General features: G+C 39.0%; 1 long non-coding RNA gene across 2 annotated transcripts; it reads left to right on the top strand.

The window, feature by feature from the left end:
* The first annotated feature begins 2,848 nt into the window (after positions 1–2,848).
* Positions 2,849–11,636, top strand: LOC123766976 (uncharacterized). Of its 2 annotated transcripts, none has more exons than XR_006773902.2 (3): positions 2,849–3,056; positions 7,561–7,746; positions 11,132–11,636. It is a non-coding gene; the product is annotated as an uncharacterized lncRNA (long non-coding RNA). The 2 variants fall into 2 exon arrangements; XR_006773903.2 differs by lacking the exon at positions 11,132–11,636 and adding an exon at positions 10,746–11,123.
* The last annotated feature ends 999 nt before the right edge of the window (positions 11,637–12,635 follow it).

Raw genomic sequence — 12,635 nt, 5'->3', positions numbered from 1 at the left:
TGAACCCCACAATTCATTTAGCTAAGCAAGTTACAATCTTGATGAGCTAGTTACAAAATTCAATATAAGTCATCACATCAACAATGGGTTCGAGATCGACCTCAAGTACAGGTTCTAAATTAAGCAACTGACATATGTGGAGAGCTAGTGTCACAATTTATATGTTTGTCCTGCACACCGTCCCCCATCCAGTGGGCAGCGGTGGATAGGTTACAATCACTCAGTTACTACCTACAGTTAGCAAACTGGGGATATTTGGCTAAAATTTCTGGTAGCAGATCATTTTGAATGAAATATTGACACATCGCTGGAACATTGGTTATAGAATTGTCTCTAAATTCACGTATCTTTTCGCACTCCATCACATAGTGACGGAGGGTGTGCGAATAACTTTGTTGACACAGTTTACATTTGGTCAGGTCTACATCAGCAGATAATGAGAATTCCCAGAGATACTTGTAACCGAGTCTAAGCCGAGCAGTAGTAACATCTAGAAGTCTGCTGATTTTATTGGATGATCCATAGATGTGTGGCTCCTCTTGCATGATAGTATGATGATAGATGGAATTACTGGTGTCAATTTCACTTTGCCTCAGATCTACAAGATCTTGAAGTTCTCGGTGTACTGCTGCTCTCAGATTGCTCATTGACAATCCAAGGTTACACTCGACGGCTCCTTTAAAGGCAGATTCTTTGGCTAACTTATCAGCTCTATCATGCATTCGGAGGCCAACATGAGATGGAGACCACATGAAATGGACTCTGTTACCATCCTTAATAATTTTGTTGTATTTGTGTCTAGCAAAACCAAGTCTGATGCCCTTGAGGAGATACCAACTTTAATCTACAAAAAAGCCTCCAGATCTTTAGCCCCTGCTATTGCTTTGCTCTTCAACAAGTCACTTGAACTCCAAACCTTTCCAGATATTCTAAAAAAAGCGAGAGTAACGCCTGTCCACAAATGTGGTGATCTCACAGATGTTAACAACTACAGACCTATATCAATCCTGCCAAACTTGTCAAAATTTTTTGAAAAACTAATCTATAAGCAGCTTTACTCATATCTAGCCAAACTCAATATACTTAGCCCTTGCCAATATGGCTTCAGGCCCAAAAAAAGCACTAACGATGCACTTATTAGTATGCTTAACTCGATTCATACAGCTCTTGATAAAAATGGGTTCCCTGTTGGGTTATTTGTGGGCCTGCGTAAAGCTTTCGATACTGTCAACCACCAAAACCTTCTTCTTAAATTACATCATTATGGTGTCAGAGGACACTCCCTACAATACCTCAAATCCTACCTTACTGACAGGCTCCAATGTGTTTCTGTGAATAATACAATTTCTCCCACCCTACCCATCAACATTGGTGTTCCCCAGGGCAGCATACTTGGCCCTCTCCTCTTTCTCATCTACATTAATGACCTTCCAAATGCCTCCCAACACCTCAAACCAATTCTATTTGCTGACGACACAACCTTCATTTACTCCAGTCCTGATCCCCTTGCTCTAAATGCCACAGTAAATACTGAGCTAAATAAAGTCCATCTGTGGCTAACTGCCAACAAACTCACCCTTAACATTGACAAAACTTTCTATATTCTGTTTGGCAATAAATCCTCTAATCAAATAAATCTCAAAATAAACAATACCCAAATTTGTAACAAATTAGATGGCAAATTCCTTGGCATTCTCATTGACCAGAAGCTGAATTTCCAGGGACACATTCTAAACATATCAAAAAAAGTTTCAAAAACTGTGGGCATTCTTTCTAAGATCAGATATTATGTACCTCGCCCTGCCCTGGTGACTCTCTATTACTCCCTTATCTATCCATATCTCAACTATGGTATTTGTGCTTGGGGCTCTACTACCCAAAATCACTTACGTCCACTAATTACTCAACACAAAGCTGCTATTAGGACAATATCCAATTCTGGCCCCAGACATCACTCGGTACCCCTACTCAAATCTCTGAATATGTTAGACATTAAGTCACTGCACATTCTCTCATGTGTATTATACATATATAAAACGCTAAACTATAATGCCAATCCTGATCTCAAAAGCTTCATAGAAGGTTGTAACAGAACCCATGAGCACCACACCAGAAATAAATACAGTTTTGATATTCCTAGAGTACGACTTAATCAAACCAGAAATGCTCTACAAATCAAGGGGCCCAGAATGTGGAATGACCTTCCCAACCATGTTAAAGACTGTACCTCTGTCAACCAGTTTAAGTTAAAAACGAAGCTATTCCTAATAAATTCCCTGTAACCTACCTTACCCCTCTGTTGTCAACCCATGTATTTTTTTTTTTTTTTTTTTCAAATCAACGCTGCTTGAATGTAATTTTCTATAATAATTTGTAATTGTATTTGTGCTGTTTTTTCAACAATGTTCCCTCCTCTTTTACCTTTATTTTTATTTGTACTCAACACATTTTATTCTTTTTACCCATTAGTTTTAAGCTTTAGTCATTAGTGTTTTTTCCTGCCCGAAACGCTTTGCGTAATAGTGGCTTTAGGCATTGTATGTACTAGCTCTATCTATAAAGCCAACAAAGTTTGTAAAATCTCTTTATGTATGTACCTTTACCTAAATAAAAATTATTATTATTATTATTATTATTATTATGTGTACTTGGATGAAAAAACGATTCTTCGCGGCAGGGGATCGTATTCCAGGGACCGTAGGATTAAGGACTTGCCCGAAACGCTACGCGTACTAGTGGCTGTACAAGAATGTAACAACTCTTGTATATATCTCAAAAAAAAAAGAAAAAAAAAATGCTTCGTGGCAACACCAAGGATCAGCTGACGCCATAAACACAACACACCGCCCTACAGTGCGGCAAGTCTCCCTCTAACACACACATCTGTTTTAATCACCGTTCCTCTATCTACAGCACAACGCAACAAGCACCTTGGTAGCTCCGATCATCTTCAACGCGTCCAACATCATCAGTACTGGTGCAGTCATCGGGAGGACAAACCCTTCATGCAAACTGTACCTACTATCAACAAGAAGATACGGGAGGTCAACCTGCTGGTAATTTTTTGAAGTCGTGGTTGCTGGACTGATCAACCAGGCTGTTGGACGCGGCTGCTCGCAGCCCGACGTATGAGTCACAGCCTGGTTGATCAGGTATCCTTTGGAGGTGCTTATCCAGTTCTCTCTTGAACACTGTGAGGGGATCGGCCAGTTATGCCCCTTATGTGTAGCGGAAGCGTGTTGCACAGTCTCGGGCCTCTGATGTTGATAGTTCTCTCAGAGTACCTGTTGCACCTCTGCTTTTCAACGGGGGTATTCTGCACATCCTGCCATGTCTTCTGGTCGCGTGTGATGTTATTTCTGTGTGCAGGTTTGGGACCAGCCCCTCTACATTTTCCACGTGTAAATTATTATATCTCTCTCCCGCCTGCGCTCAAGGGAGTACAGATTTAGGCTCTTTAGTCGGTCCCAATAGTTTAGGTGTTTTACTGAGTGGATTCTAGCAGTAAAGGATCTCTGCACGCTCTCCAGGTCAGCAATTTCTCCAGCTTTGAAAGGGGCTGTCATTGTGCAGCAGTACTCCACTCTAGAGAGCACAAGCGTTTTGAAAAGTATCATCATCGGTATAGCATCTCTAGTGTGAAAAGTTCTTGTTATCCAACCTGTCATTTTTCTTGCAGTTGTGACGGCTACTTTATTGTTCTTTAAAGGTAAGGTCTTCCGACATGAGTACACCCGTATCCTTTACATTACCTTTTCGTTCTGTCATGATTTGCCTGAGTTTTGTACGTGGTTTCCGTTTTTATATTTTCATTTTTTCCATAGCGCATGAGCTGGAACTTACTAGTGTTCTAGGGTCAGTCTAAATACTGTGTACCCTGGTTGTCAATGCCCACCCTAGTCTTCCACACCTATGAATCATGGTTGTGGGGCTGCCTTGTGTTCATGTCCCTTGGTTCATGAGGTTGAGAGGGGGCCACCCCCTACCCATTGACTACATTGTGATTACCTTGCATTGATTTTGGGAAATAACATCCCCGTGGCCTGGTCTCTTAACCAGGCCTATTTGGTCTGGTCAACAAAGATGGATGCTCTTATAATTTGGCAGGAAGAGAAACTGTGCTTCACATTGTGTTGATTAAAACAAAAACAATGCCAACTTCAGCGGGTATAGGTTAAGACTTTCCTGTGCATGAAGGAAGTGTACCCTAGAGTGGGGACTTTTAATAATGTAGGATTTTTACTTTTAACTTTAAAGTATAGTATAGTTACATAACCACTTGTAATACCATGTTTGTAAAAGTAACTTGCAGAAAGTAACTTGCATTGAAGTTAATCTTGTAATAATTAAGTTAATATATGGTAACAAAAGTACTTCCATAAGGTAGTAATTTATTTTATTAAACTATTTAATAGTTAAAAGTAATGTTAATGGTTGTAAAGTAAAATTTACAGAAGCTTAGTTGACTTGGATGTATAGTACAGGTACTTACAAGCGTATAGCTTTCCCTTAACATTGTGCTGATGACTAAACCTTAAGCCTTAAACATTGGCTTGTATAATTGTTAATTATGGGTATTTTAACTAGGCTATGAAACTATTTCTACTGCAAGAGGTAGAACACATCACTGGGGGAGGGAGGGACTGCTCCAGCAGAGCACCCCCAACCACCAGGCTACTGATGCTGCAAAATTGGTGTCCTTGATACCCCTGACTCTCCAAATCTTGCCACATCTGCACACCCAGCTTGGGCTCTGTCCAATCGTGGCAACTATTAAACTATTCCAGTAAAGACTATTTGTTGCTAGTATTTAATATTGTGCTATAAGACGACCTTCCCTCCTTCAATTCCCTTTGGTTTGGGGTCCTAGTTAGCCTTTGGCCCACTTTTATACAGTCTAGTTAATGTCCGGTTGATTCTCAGAATTGGCATACAGTACTGTCCCGTTTTGGGTAGGTAGGTTAGGACAAGTATTAGAACGACTTTCTTGACATTGTAAAATCTTAGGACGGGCTGTGTTTTCACCCAGGCCCCCTTCCACCCGTCTCCTGGGGGATGGATGGATGGTACTACAACCAGAGTATTCATTCTTATTCTGGTTACAAAGAATATGAAATTCCTAATTCTTAATATAAAATTCCTTGTAATTTGGCCAGTTTCCTTCATAAGGGGTTCATATTTACACAATTTTATCCCAGTACCTTCCAGTGTTCTGCTAATGTTTAATTTGCATCCCTCTGGTCTTTATCCTGGTGCACCTATGGGTTTTATGATTGTCCTTGGCTAATTGGTCTTCATATTCTTTTTGAAAGAATCCAATTTTATTAGTAAACCCTGCCACTACAGGTGATCTAGTTGTGTATGGAATATACACTAGCCTAACTTTTAGTTCAGTTAAAGATTGGCAGAAAATAGCATAGATTATAATTTTATTTTGCTGTTAAGATAATTAACTTTTCCTCCTCCTCTCATCTTTAGCTAGTGGCTGATTTACATGCATAGAACCCAGTACACTGTAGGTGGTTTGGTTACTTTTCACCTTTTACTCTTTGCCTTTCTTAAGAGCATGACCTTGGGCACGAGGTGCTGTAAGACGGATGTAAGGTAAGACGCTACAAACTTTGATCGGAAATGGGGTTAGAGATTGGGTATGCGGTGACCACTCCTCCAGCGAGTGGTGTAATATCCTAGTACCCTCAAGCTGACTCCCTTCTTGAAGGAAGGCTGTATATGCCAGCAGATGGCACCTACAGTACCACTGACTTCAGGCATCCTGCATAAAGGCTAAGCTATGGTTGCATACGCTTAAGGCATGCCTGTTAAAGTAGCCTTCCCTATCCCCCCCCCTTAGGACAGGGCCATCCCTGGCTGCTGTGGGTATGGCCCTCTTTGCTGGGGACTTCTGGCAACGGGGAAGTGTGATACTACGGAACCCTGCGCCAAGCAGAATTACTAAACGGGTGGAAGTTTATTTACTTCTATAAAGTATTGTATATTTTAAAGTTCAATTTATTATGCACCCCAGACTGTTACTATGGCCGGTAATGGAAAGTGTTAGGCACGTTATGGGCTCGGGACTGAATCCCCCAGAAAATTTGTAATTGGCCTTAATTGAATGAGGGACTGATCCAGTTGTGCTTTATACTTCCTGTTTAAAGGGCATAATTAACTATGCAATAGAAAGTTAATTAAAATAGCCCAATAGAACCCTATTATTGGTAGTTTGACAGCCCTCTTAAGTTAAAATAGATGGTACGTCTTGATAGTTAACGTTACTTTCTTGTGGTCTAGTAATTGCTAGATTGGCTTTACATAAAGGATGTGACTGTAAAGTGTACAAAGTACATACAGTAGTGTTCATGTAGGGGGGAGGGGGGGGGGGGTGTCATAAATGGTGCTTGCTTCAGTAAAAAGCAGTGTACACCTCCAGCGATCGTGGATGATGCAACTTTTGACGTAAAATTATCAAATGTTAAACTATTTGTCTTAAAGCTGCTTGCTAAATTAACGGGCTGTTAAGATTTCTATTCGTGGGACCATTGGTTAGGGTCCCAATAGTTAATCTTCAAACTTATCTGAAGGACAGGCTGTAGCATAGGCAATGTTATTGGACTACTGACTTGCCCATCTTGCATGTAATCATGCATGCACGATATCAGGCATGGTTACTGGAATTTGAGTTCCCAGGCTACATAATTTTTTTAGCTACTTTGTGTTTAGGGCTAAGGTCTTCTTGAAATTATATGCTAGGTGACTAAATCTATTAGTTGCCAAACTCATTTCCTCCAGCAATCTGGATAGAAAATTGTGATGGCTGAAAGTATATAATGGTACTGTACCAGTAAGTCTACTTGTAAACTGGCAAGTGAACCTTATTCCTGAAGAGAATGTTATAAGTTGATTGTATTATAAATTGTTTGTACATGCTGTGTTCCTATATGAATCTGAATTTCTCATTGTAAATAGAAATACAAGGGTGTATAGTTGTACAATAAGGGTGTTAAAATTTGAAATGTGGTTCTCAAATTAGAGGTAAAAAAAATCCCCTATTAATGTAACCTAATGGTGGGTAGAAACTGGTACTAGCCAGTGATTAGAAAATACTCTAGTAAATCCCTAGAGGCAATTAAATGTTTGGCCAAACTAGTATGGCTCCCTAGGAAGGGAAGCTTTATGAAATTGTGTACTGAAAACCAGACTTCATAGCAAAATGTAATTGCAGTTGATTGTAGAGTTAAATAGGTGATGGCCCCCATTATACCTAAACTTTAATCTTGCCAACACCCTTAGTCTCTTGCTATGAACATATTTTGACAATCTTCATAATCTGATTCACTGCAGCTCTTGTTTCAAATGCTACTGGTGCTTATTGTCATCTTGTCTCCAATACTGTACTGTACTTGGAAACTTACCCAACTCCTGAAGTTTGTAGATGTAACTCCCAGGCTCTTGACCATGCTATAAATTGCTTGTTTACTAATTTCTCAGTACATGGGTAAATCTTAATTTTAAGATTTAATTTGGGTTTAGACATAAGATTTCATCATCCTTTCTTTCAAGGGTACTGCAGACTCTGCAATACTGTACTAAAGTGGCCATGGAGAAGGAAAGTGGTAGAGGAAGCCAGTAACTGCAGCCATTGGGAAAACCAAACATTAGCCTAAGGAAGAAATGAAAACCAGAGCTGGTGCAAGATGGTGAATTGGTCCATGCTAATTATTGGTTGCAAAGAAAATGAGCATCTAGGTAAGTAATATAAAAGTTTGGGTAGCAGAAGGTCTTGCAAAGATAATGTCTGCAACTACAGTGGAATTGGCAGGATGAAAAGGGGCCATGTAAACCCTTGATAATCCTAAATGGATGATAATTTAAATAAATTGAATAATTGTCCAATGCATGCAAAGTTGCCAGAATAGCACTAAAATTGTAATTGGCTTAACTGATGAAAGGCATAAAACTCTTGCAATTTGTGGACAATGAGGCACTAGATGATAAACTTGAGGGCTTCATAACAATCTTTCAGATTATAGCAAGAGCAGATGAAGATACTGTAGATGTTGGTACTTGGTGACTTAAACTCCAAGTCTACATACTGGGAGGCCTATGAATGTAGGACAGTTTTGGACCTATAGATTTGTAATGTTGTCCTAGACATTTGTTCAAACATGTTCAGCGAGCCATAAGGAGCAGTTCTTTCCGTGCTAGTTTTGATACTCGTCAAGAAAAGGGAATTTTTAGTACTGTACCTCATCTCCCTTGGGAGGTCGGACAATGTTCTTTTGGGAATAAAGTATGCAATGGATTATCTAGAAGAGGGGAAATTAAAGTTGTAAGAACATAAATTTGGGGGAACTTGGAAAATTGTAATGAATTTGATTGGCAAGAAAGAAATGAATGTTATTTTAAAATGATGGGGCACAAAATTTAAGGCATCATCCTAAGAAGGTAATGTGATTTCCTCTAGAAATTGCAAGAGGGACAGATCCTCCAAAAAATGAATGGATATAGGAAGAGGGTCAAACCCTCAAACATGCCAGTGCTACAAAGTGAGAAAGTATGAAAGGGTGAAGAGGCTAGAAAAAATTTGAGGGATAGTGAACAAATTTAAGAGAACCAGGTGCACTTAAATTAAAAAAGCAAATTGCAGAGAAGATACTAAGGGTGAAAATGGGTCCTTATTTCATAAGGAAATGTGTGAAACATTAAAAAATGGTGCAAGGTTTGTAAAAAAATTGACATAAAATTCTAGAGACCCTAGAGTACATAAGTGTCTAGGGATGGTGGGAGAAATGGTCAAAAGCTTACGAACAACAATGCATGTAAACTGCATTGTCCCTCTTAGTCGTGCATATCCTTGTTGACTGTCAAGCCTTCCAGGACAAGTGCGTCTTGCTTTCCAACCGTCCCTCGCGGTCTCTTCGCCCTCGGTACAATTCTTGGTGAATTGGATACTTTTGATATAATTTGCCTTGTTTTTCATATTGGCATCCTTAATGATATTTGGCTCCCTCTGATCATTCAGCACATTTGGTGCTACATAGCCTTCCCAAGTTGGTTCTTTCTTGATAATTACTTATTTGCCATAGATAACTATGAAGTGGAGTATGCTGGAAATGTAACCTAGTTTGCTGAAGGATTGAGATTCCTGTATATTAGTACTTTATAATGGAAGGGGGGGGGGGGAAGGTTGTATAAATGACTCATTATTAGTCCTCTGGGGAGTTTGTCATGCTGTAGTGCAGAGTAAGGAAAATGAGCAGGTTTACTAAACCCCCCATGCTAGAAGTTGAATAGGTGATATTTCGTAGAGATGAGACATTCTTACACCACTTACTACACTTCACCTTCTGTACCTTTTGTCTTGCTCTTTTCTTCCTCAGATTTGTCTACTCTTGCCTTACCTTCCTTGTCTCATCAGACTTGATAATGGTCCAAAATGTTGCCTCTAATTTCTAGTGGTTTGGTAAACATCTTAGGAATGTAGTTCATCTGCAAAATGAGCTACTAATGGAAGGTCACCAATGTAAGGGCTTTAAATGAATCATTGATCAAAATGGAGATTAGGAACCTAGTCTGGTGCTGTCAGTTTTTGGATACCTTTTAAGTTATAAATTGTCATCTACACGTGTGAAAATATTCCATTCATGTGGGTTGTACAAGACACGAACTGTGGAACCCATGTGTTAATAAGGAATGTTTTTAGAAGCGGCATCCTGCTGGCAAAGTGGAAAATAGTTTGGCAGCAGGATGGTTTCTTGAGTTATCTTGAGTTGATTTCGGGGCTTTAGTGTCCCCGCGGCCCGGTCCTAGACCAGGCCTCCACCCCCAGGAAGCAGCCCGTGAAAGCTGACTAACTCCCAGGTACCTATTTTACTGCTAGGTAACAGGGGCATTCAGGGTGAAAGAAACTTTGCCCATTTGTTTCTGCCCGTTGTTTCGGTTTAATTTCATTAATAGGCTACTGGTAGTTTGAGAGGTTTTGACTCGCCTGGGGTCCAGGGTTTGAGCCCAGGTGAATGGAATGTTTCAGCATAGATTAAAGTTTAAAATCACTGATGGGTGCCATGGTCATCTTTACCTGCAGCATAATGCTAGTTGGTCTTTAGTTTCTGAAGGTGGATGGTGTATATTCTTTGCTGTGTATTTTACTAATGGCAGTGATGGGGTTGTTGGGCAGAGTACAAGGATAGGGCATGTGATCTATTGACTATTTTCTTGTTTTTCTTTGTAGTAAGAAATGCAAACTCCTGGCAGTTTGTGGCAGGGACCCTGAGAAGATTAAATTATTGCATACGAGAGGCACTAGCATGCATAGTTTGGGGCAGGTCCTTGACACCCCCCACACAGCCTTTTCAGTTTGGTGCCTCCTTTTGATAATTACTTGCTTAACACCCCCACTCCCCCCCTCAATGACCTCATAAATAATTTAACCACCAGGTACCCGTTCACTGGTAGGTGAACAGGCTACAGTTAGATTGGCACCTGATCAATCCTCTGTCTTGTGCACTTGCTTGGAAGTTAGTTTAGTTTAGTTAGTTTAGTTCATTTATTATGCACCCCATACCCATCTTGTGGGCGGTAGTAGAAAGGGTTACAGAGGCACATAATGGGCTCAGGGACTGAACCCCACAATTCATTTAGCTAAGCAAGTTACAATCTTGATGAGCTAGTTACAAAATTCAATATAAGTCATCACATCAACACTTTTTTGCTTGGAAGATTATAAAAAGTTGTAATCATTTAAGATGGTTGTGGCTGGCTAGCTGGTTCAAGGGCTACATCATTGAAATGGTTGGTTGGCTGGCTTTTCCATGGTTTAATAGATGAGCTATTTTTAAAGGTGGGTAATGTTGAACAGATGTAAGTTTAGTAAATACACTTGGTAAAGTGTTGTCATAATTTAAGTGAATATTACTTGATAGATTTATTAACTTGACAATGTTTGCTTAACAGTATTTTGTTAAACTACTACAGGTAGTTGTAAAACATGAAAGATGGCTGCAAAATGCTAAAGTATTGACACTAAACAAATGTTAGTGGTTAAATAACATGCTCCCAAGTATAACTTGAGTTAAGGATTGTTGCATTCTGAGATGGATGGTTTCTAATGTTTACTCTTCTTATCTGACAGGTGTAGAGGGTGAGAACATCTACAATGTTGAAGTATATAAAAATATTTTCTTCAGTTTGATGCAAGTATTGGATGCTACTGTGTAGCATATCTTGTTTTAGAATGTTCAGTAATGAACATGTTAGTTCCTGTAATAACTAAACAGCAAGTACATTAGTTGTCTAGGTCCTGTTTGGTGAAGCTGGATGCATATTGTACATGTGACCAGTCTCTTAAACCATGGGTACAGTGTCACCAAATGTCCTGTTTGGTCAAACTGTACCCATGGTTTAAGAGGGACTGGTCACAGGTACAACATGCATCCAGTTTGACCAAACAGGACAAACAGTCCAGTGTAATAAACAGTCCGTTTATTACAGGAACAACTGTAACTGATGTTCATTACTGAACATACTACTAAACAAGGAGGACCAATATATGGAAGGGAATGACATGCTGGAGCCAATTTTCAAGATACTTAGTTCTGCTCTGTATGTTTTGGATAATAAAATGTCTATCAGTCTGTCCCTAAGTTTATTTACTCTTGATCAAATTATTACACTACTGGTTTAGGAACCAGTAATGTTTAGATCACAGGTGTGATCTAGAAACTACTGAGGTAATGGTGTTACTACCATTCTGGTTAACATAACACCTATGTTACCCCAAAACTACTGAGGTAATGGTGTGACTACCATTCTGGTTAACATAACACCTATGTTACCCCTAAACTACCGGGTAGTTGTAAAACCTCCCAATGAAATTACTTGCAAAGTTATTCTGCTTTGATAATCATGACACCTGCCTTAACTTGTTGTGCCAAGATTATCAAAGCTGAATAACTTTACTAAGTTCATTGGGAGGTTTTGCAACCATCCAATAGTTATGGCATGACAGGTGTCTAGGATTAACCAGAATTCTAGTTTCACACCATTGCCTTTTATTTTTAACTACATCTGATCTTTAATTTCTTTAAACCATTTAAAGTTATACTTGTTTAAATTTACTCTAATTCAAATTAGATTTACTAAGGCTTAGTTAACCTGTCAGACTACTTATCAATATCACAACAGCTGCACTTACTATTTAACAAACCATTGGAAATTAACTCGCTTTACAAGGCTTGAAATTACTATACTGGAAATGTAGCTGGGAAATCACTAGATTCAATTTGAAAATGTTGATGCATTAGTATACTAATTACACATTACACCATACATGATTTAACCCTTTGAGATGAGCCACTAATTTTGGTAGAAACTAAATTAATTTTAGCATATATATGTATAAATTTTGTATTTATGTGCAAAATATATATTATTTAGCATACAAATATATATAATATAAATATACAGTATTAACTAAATTCAGACCCAAAAAACGCACTAACGATGCACTGATTAGTATGATTAATTTGATACATGCAGCTCTTGATAAAAATGAGTTCCCTGTTGGCTTATTTGTTGACCTACATAAGACTTGACACTGTCAACCACCAAAACCTTCTTAAATTACATCATTATGG

Source organism: Procambarus clarkii, chromosome 60 (assembly GCF_040958095.1).
Source record: "Procambarus clarkii isolate CNS0578487 chromosome 60, FALCON_Pclarkii_2.0, whole genome shotgun sequence".
Classification (NCBI taxonomy): Eukaryota; Metazoa; Arthropoda; class Malacostraca; order Decapoda; family Cambaridae; genus Procambarus; species Procambarus clarkii.
The sequence above is the reverse complement of the archived record's forward strand: the minus strand, read 5'-3'. Positions and strand labels throughout refer to the sequence as shown.